Raw genomic sequence first — 8,398 nt, 5'->3', positions numbered from 1 at the left:
GACCTGCTCTATTTTCCAGGTCCTATCGTAGGTCATATGTGTATCCCCGAGCTGTTGTTTCTCTACTTTTACGGCGCGGTGGTGCGGCTGGTGTTCGGCTTGAGTTGTCGTTCTATCCCGGCCACGTGGTGGTCGATCGGGTCCGTCCGCCGCATTACGCACGGGTGGTATAGGCTCCAACGCCTCATCGTCGAATTGGGGTAGCAGCTTACGCTTCGGGTAGCTCTTTGTTGGGCGTTCGAGGCCGTATTCTTCGGCTGCTAGGATATTAGTCCATCTGTCGTTGAACAGATCTTGGTCAGCTTGAAGCTGTTGCTGCTTCTTTTTTAGGCTTCTTGCTGTGGCTATTAGCCGGCGCTTAAAGCTCTCTTGTTCTAGGGGTTCCTCTGGCATGATAAAATCTTCGTCGCCGAGGCTCACGTCGTCCTCGGAGAGTGGCAAATAGTTGCTGTCCTCAGAGTCTTCATTCCCTGCTTGCTCGTCAGGGTCAACTTGCCCGTCCTCCCAATCATCCTATTCGGATGTTGGTTCGATGGGGTCTTCTTGGTCTTCGGTCTTTTCCGAAGTATCATTGTCTCCGGTGCCAGTATTGCTATCTTTCCGCAATGCGATTTAGAGCGGCGCCGCTGATGTTGACGCTTCGATGGTATCTCAGGAGGTTTGTCCTCAACTGGTTTCTTCTCGTCATCGTCGTCGCCTTCTTTAGGTGTGTCCACCATGTATACGTCGTATGAGGAAGTGGCCGTCCAGCGTCCGGTGAATGGCGGGTTTTGGGCCTGCTCCTCTCCGGCATCGTTGTCCATAACGTCGATGTCTTCGGAGGTGTAATCGAGCATGTCGGTAAGATCCTCGACAATGGATATGAAGTGGGTGGTGGGTGGGTAGCAAAATTCCCTGTTTTCAGCCCCTAATCCGGGCTGGGCGCAATTCAGAAGCGGTTCCTCTATGATGACGAGGGATCGCATTAAGTCCAGAGCCTCGTTTAAGAGCGAGGTTTGGATGGGGACAGAAGTTTCCGGGCTGAACTCACATGACTCGGACTTCGAGGGTTCGGAACTAGTGTCTGGAGAAGAGCTCGGCTTTGTGATAACTGCCGATGGCGCTATTCTCTCCGGGTCTCCAGTGTTGAGCTCTATAGCTGTAGAGAGTTCGGCGGGCTCTAAACTCCCGTCTTCGGACCTGGTGACGCGCTCCGGATCTAAGGCCGGAGCGGTGGTTGGGGCTGCGAACCCTTGGAAGATCAGGTCTCCTCGGATATTAGCGACATAGTTCAGATTTCCAAAACTGATCTGGTGACCAGGGGCGGAGCTGTCGATCTGCTCCAGGTGGCCAACCGAGTTGGCATGCAGTGCGAAGCCGCTGAATACAAAGATCTGGCCGGGGAGAAAAATCTCCTTCGCGATAGCATTGTTGTAGATGATTGATGGAGCCATTGAGCCTTTCGATGATGACACGGTGGAACTCTCAATGAAAGCTCCAATGTCGGTGTCAAAACCGGCAGATCTCGGGTAGGGGGTCCCGAACTATGCGTCTAAGGATCAAGGGTAACAGGAGGCAGGGGACACGATGTTTACCCAGGTTCGGGCCCTCTTGATGGAGGTAATACCCTACTTCCTGCTTGATTGACTTTGATGAGTACAAGGGTTACAAGAGTTGACCTACCTCGAGATTGTAATGGCTAAACCCTAGATGTTTAGCCTTTATGATTCTGATTGCCTCTACGGACTAAACCCTCCGGTTTATATAGACACCGGAGGGGGCTAGAGTTGTACAGAGTCGGTTTACAGAGAAAGGAATCTCCATATCCGCATGCCAAGCTTGCCTTCCACGCCAAGGAGAGTCCCATCCGGACACGGGGGAAAGTCTTCCGTCTTATATCTTCACGGCCCACCAGTCCGGCCCACGTCACATAGCCCGGACGCCCGAGGACCCCGTAATCCTGGACTCCCTCAGTCATACTTAGTGCAAAATGAAGGCTAGCAAAAAGATTGAGAAGCGACCAACCAAGAAACGAATAATCTCATAAGCAAGCATTAAGCATAATTAATACCAAATAATGCACCGCAAGTAGGATATAATTTTCATTGCATGATTATTGACTTTCGTGCATGCATAGGGAATCACAAACCTTAACACCAATATTCTTACTAGAGCACAATTACTCATCAACATAACTCACATATCACATCATCATATCTCAAAACTATTACTAAGAATCAAGTTTATTTTTTCCAATGATCTTCATGAGATTTTTTATTTATTTCTTTATCCTTCTTGGATATCTATCACCTTGGGACTAATTTTCATGTGTTGCTTTTCATAAACTCAAACAAATATAAGTGAAGATCATGAGCATAACAAATTTTATTTCTCTCAAAATAATTTAAGTGAAGCAAGAGAGAATTTCTTCAAAATTTTACTAACTCTCAAATAAATCTAAGTGAAGCAAGAGAGCATTTCTTCAAAAATACTAAGCACGACGTGCTCAAAAAGATATAAGTGAAGCACTAGAGCAAGTCCATTGCTCATAAAAATTTAAGTGAAGCATAGAGAGCAATTCTAATAAGTCATGACATAATTTTGGCTCTCTCAAATAGGTGTGTCCAGCAAGGATTGATGATTTAAAACACAAAATAAAACAAGCAAAGACTCATATCATACAAGACGCTCCAAGCAAAACACATATCATGTGACGAATAAAAATATAGCCTCGAGCAAAATACCGATGGTTGTTAGAAGAAAGAGGGGATGCCACTCGGGGGAATCCCCAAGCTTAGTTGGTAGCTCATTCTTGGATAATAGCTTGGGATGCCGGGGCATCACCAAGCTTAGGCTCTTCTATCCTTCTTTCATCCATCGTAAGATAACCCAAAACTTGAAAACTTCAGTGACACAAAACTCAACAAAACCTTCGTGAGATCCGTTAGTGTAAGAAAGTAAACCACTACTATAAGTACTGTATCAAACCTATTCATATTTTGTTTTTGTATTATATCTACTGTATTCCAACTTTTCTATGGCAAAAACTCATCAAAGAAAACCATAGAGCCATCAAAATAAGCACACAACACAAAGGAAACAGAATCTGTCAAAACAGAACAGTCTGTAGCAATCTGACTTAAACGAAAACTTATGGAACTGCAAAAATTCTGAAACAATTAGGACGACCTGAGAAATTTGTATATTAATATTCTGCAAAAATAATCAGGGCAAAAGCTCTTTCTGATAAAAAATGAGAATTAATTTCGTGAGCGCAAAGTTTCTTTCTTTTTCAGCAAGATCAAACAGCTATCACCCGAGAAGATCCTATCGGTTCTACTTGGCACAAACACTAATTAAAACACAAAAAACACAATCATAACAGTAGCATAATTGTGTAAACACACAAGAACAGAAAGCAAAAATAAATTTTATTCATTGGGTTGCCTCCCAACAAGCGCTATACTTTTACGCCCTTAGCTAGGCATAAAGCAAGGATCTAAGTTTTGTCATCTTTCTTCTTCTTAGTTTTCTTAGAGGTGTTTTCATCATGGGGTTTTTTAAACACAACATAAAACATATTATCCATGGAAACTTTAGCAATCCTTAGTTGGTTTTCATCATAACCCCTTTGATTTCCCGTAACAATCCAAGAGTAGTGTTGATTAACATTATTAAAAACTTGTTGGATTATGTCTAGAACGGGGACTTCCTTCTTAAGATTCCCATCAAAGATTTTATTATCCCCAAGCAAATGTCTTAAAGCATAGTCCCTATTGTAAAGAATTTCATCTATCACAGGTTTTTCACGATTCATACCATAAAAGTCAAAGGTTTCACTAGCTTCCCGAATTATGTAGTCAAACTCATTCATAAGAACGAGAGTGGCCAACCTTTTAGCCCTAGGATTTTTTATATCGGGGAGCTCAAAAAACAATTTTTGCAAAGTAGGATGGGTATGAATAAATTTGCTTGCAAGTTTGAGAACTAGTGCTGAAATAGCATCCGCATAAGATCTAGTAGTTTTAAGTATAGGAGGATCATCAAGACTTAGATTCCCAACAGAATTGAAAAATTCTTGGATACGTTTTTTTCCCATAACGTTCCCTTGCCCCAAGATAAAAAATTTAGCATCCAGATTGCCTGTACGTCCAATCTTAGGAGTCAGGCCATCATCTGTTGGTGCCATACCAAAATCACTCATGATTGCAAGCAAAGGATAGATCTGATGAGAAAATGGCGAACGGAAAAAGAGAGGCGAATAAAACGGCAAATTTTTGTGAAGTGGGGGAGAGGAAAATGAGAGGCAAATGGCAAATAATGTAAATTGCGAGGAGATAATATTTGTGATTAGGAACCTGATTATGTTGAAGATCCTCCCCGGCAACGGCGCCAGAAATTCCTTTTGATGTCGCTTGAAGCTACGTCGGTATTTCCCCAAAGAGGAAGGGATGATGCAACACAGCGGCGGTAGGTATTTCCCTCAGACATGAAACCAAGGTTATCGAACCAGTAGGAGAACCAAGCAACACAACGTAAACAGCCCCTGCACACAGATAACAAATCCTCGTAGCCCGACGTGTTAAAGGGGTTGTCAATCCCTTCCGGGGTACGGCGCCTGAAGGTAGGCATTTTGTAGTAAATTGATAGATCGAACGCCAAATAAAATAAATAAGGAAAAATTGCAGCAAGGTATTTTTGTATTTTTGGTTTAATAGATCTGAAAATAAAAGCAAAGGAAAAGTAGATCGCAAGCAAATATATGAGAAAGAAGACCCGGGGGCCGTAGGTTTCACTAGTGGCTTCTCTCAAGAAAGATAACAAACGGTGGGTAAACAAATTACTGTTGGGCAATTGATAGAACCTCAAATAATTATGATGATATCCAGGCAATGATCATTACATAGGCATCACGTCCAAGATTAGTGGACCGATTCCTGCCTGCATCTACTACTATTACTCCACACATCGACTGCTATCCAGCATGCATCTAGTGTATTAAGTTCATGGAAAAACGGAGTAATGCAATAAGAACGATGACATGATGTAGACAAGACCCGTTTATCTATTGCGTTAGATATAGATCCCATCTTTTTATCCTTAGTAGCAACGATACATACGTGTCGGTTCCCTTTCTGTCACTGGGATCAAGCACCGTAAGATCGAACCCACTACCGGGCACCTCTTCCTATTGCAAGATAAATAGATCAAGTTGGCCAAACAAAACCCAAATATCGGAGAAGAAATACGAGGCTATAAGAGATCATGCATATAAGAGATCAAAGAAACTCAAATAACTTTCATGGATATAAAAAGATATGAATGATCATAAACTCAAAGTTCATCAGATCCCAACAAACACACCGCAAAAAGAGTTACATCATATGGATCTCCAAGAGACCATTGTATTGAGAATTCAGCGAGAGAGAGAAAGCCATCTAGCTACTAAATATGGACCCGAAGGTCTACAAAGAACTACTCACGCATCATCGGAGAGGCACCAATGGAGGTGATGAACCCCATCCGAGATGGTGTCTAGATTGGATTTGGTCGTTCTGGACTCTGCGGCAGCTGGATGAATATTTCGTCGACGCTTCTAGGGTTCTGGTATTTTTGGGGTATTTATAGAGCAAAGATGCGGTCCGGGGGGCACCCGAGGTGGGCACAACCCACCAGGGCGTGCCTGGGCCTCCTGGCGCGCCCTGGTGGGTTGTCCCCTCCTCGGGACTCCCCCAGGTGCAACCAGGGCCCAATATCTTCCTTCTGGTCCATAAAAAATCTCTGTAAAGTTTCGTGGCATAAAAAATCTCCGTCTGATAAGGATTTTCTGCGATGTAAGAAACATGGAAAAAACAACAACTAGCAGTTGGCACTATGTCAATAGGTTAGTACCAAAAAATGATATTAAATGACTATAAAATGATTATAAAACATCCAAGATTGATAATAAAACAGCATGGAACAATAAGAAATTATAGATACGTTGGAGACGTATCAGGAGGCAATATGATCGTACTTAAGTATTGGGTGTAACTAATATTCGAGTGTGTTTCATGAATGGATCAATGGTTGAGCATGATGGGCTAGGGATAACTTATTTTAGCGTTGATATTTTGAAAGACATGGTTGCTTGTTGAATTATCATGTCAAAACTAGACTATTGCTTTGAACAATACAAAAGTCCAAGTGTCCATGCTATAAAGAAAAGAAAATATGAGATGACATGATAGGCAGCATTCCACATCAAAAATTCTGTTTTTATCACTTCCCTACTCGAGGACGAGTAGGAGTTAAGCTTGGGGATGCTGATACGTCTCCAACGTATCTATAATTTTTGCTTGTTCCATGCTGTTATATTATCAATATTGCATGTTTTATAATCATTTTATAGTCATTTTATATCATTTTTGGTACTAACCTATTGACATAGTGCCAAGTGCAATTTGCTGTTTTTTCCATGTTTTTTACATCGCGGAAAATCAATATCAGACGGAGTCCAAATGCCCCGAAACTTTACGGAGAATTTTTATGGGCCAGAAGGAACACAATGGGCCCTGGCTGCGCCTGGGGGGTGCCCCGAGGGAGGCACCACCCACCAGGGCGTGCCAGGAGGCCCAGGCGCGCCCTGGTGCGTTGTGCCCACCTCGGGTGCCCCCCCGGACCGCCTCTTTGCTCTATAAATACCCCAATATTTCCAGAACCCTAGGGGAGTCGACGAAATATTCATCCAGCCGCCGCAGAGTCCAGAACTACCAGATCCAATCTAGACACCATCTCGGATGGGGTTCATCACCTCCATTGGTGCCTCCCCGATGATGCGTGAGTTGTTCTTTGTAGACCTTCGGGTGCATAGTTAGTAGCTAGATGGCTATCTCTCTCTCTGAATTCTCAATACAATGGTCTCTTGGAGATCCATATGATGTAACTCTTTCGCGGTGTGTTTGTTGGGATCGATGAACTTTGAGTTTATGATCAGATCTATCTTTTTATATCCATGAAAGCATTTGAGTTTCTTTGATCTCTTTTATGCATGATCTCTTATAGCCTCGTATTTCTTCTCCGATATTTGGGTTTTTTGGCCAACTTGATCTATTTATCTTGCAATGGGAAGAGGTGCTTTGTAGTGGGTTCGATCTTACGGTGCTTGATCCCAGTGACAGAAAGGGAACCAACACGTATGTATCGTTGCTACTAAGGATAAAACGATGGGGGTCTATCTCTACATAGATAGATCTTGTCTACATCATGTCATCGTTCTTATTGCATTACTCCATTTTCCATGAACTTAATACACTAGATGCATGCTGGATAGCGGTCGATGTGTGGAGTAATAGTAGTAGATGCAGGCAGGAGTTGGTCTACTAATCTTGGATGTGATGCCTATATAATGATCATTGCCTGGATATTTTCATGAGTATTTGAGGTTCTATCAATTGCCCAATAGTAATTTGTTCACCCACCGTTTGCTAGTTTTCTCGAGAGAAGCCACTAGTGAAACCTACGGCCCCCGGGTCTATTTCTCATATATTTGCCTTCGCATTTATTTTCAGATATATTAAACCAAAAATACAAAAATACCTTGCTGTATTTTTTCCTTGTTTATCTTATTTGGTGTTCGATCTATCAATTTACTACAAATTTATCTCACGTCCGTTTGCCTACCTTGAGGCGCCGTACCCCGGAAGGGATTGACAACCCCTTTAACACGTCGGGTTGCGAGGATTTGTTATCTTTGTACAGGGGTTGTTTACGTTGTGTTGCTTGGTTCTCCTACTGGTTTGATAACTTTGGTTTCATATATGAGGAATATACCTACCACCGATGTGCTGCATCATCCCTTCCTCTTTGGGGAAATACCAACATAGCTTCAAGCGACATCAATGACGTCTCCTCCTCCTTGATCTAGCAAGAGAAGGCGGAGAAGTAGATGGGATCACAACCAGCACGATGACATGGTGGAGCTAGTTCAGCAGGGCTTCACCAAGCGCTACTAGAACGAGGACGGAGGAACTACGGAGTAACGAGAGAGAGAGAGAGAGAGAGAGAGAGAGAGGTCCCAGGGGCTTGGTGTGTCCTCTTGGGGCGCCCCCTTCCCTCTATACATAGGTGGAGGGTCATGGGGAACATCCCCTCCAAGCCCTAGGGTGCAGCCAAGGGGGAGAGGACTTGGACTCCAAGTCCAATCCTATTCCTACTAGGACTCCCCTTTTCCCCCTTCCCTAGTCACATGGGTTTTTGAGGACTTGGTGCGCCTAGCCCAATAAGGCCAGGGTGCCTCCCCTCAGCCCATGCCAGCCCTTGGGTCATGGTGGACCCACTTGTGGACTTATGAACCCCTCCGGAATCGTCTGTAACCTTCTACAAGCTTCACAGTGCAATACCGAAAAAACTGCATCTTTTTCCGGAAGCCAAATATGAC

Source organism: Aegilops tauschii, chromosome 4, assembly GCF_002575655.3.
Source record: "Aegilops tauschii subsp. strangulata cultivar AL8/78 chromosome 4, Aet v6.0, whole genome shotgun sequence".
Taxonomy (NCBI): domain Eukaryota; kingdom Viridiplantae; phylum Streptophyta; class Magnoliopsida; order Poales; family Poaceae; genus Aegilops; species Aegilops tauschii.
This window is presented reverse-complemented; position numbering follows the sequence as displayed.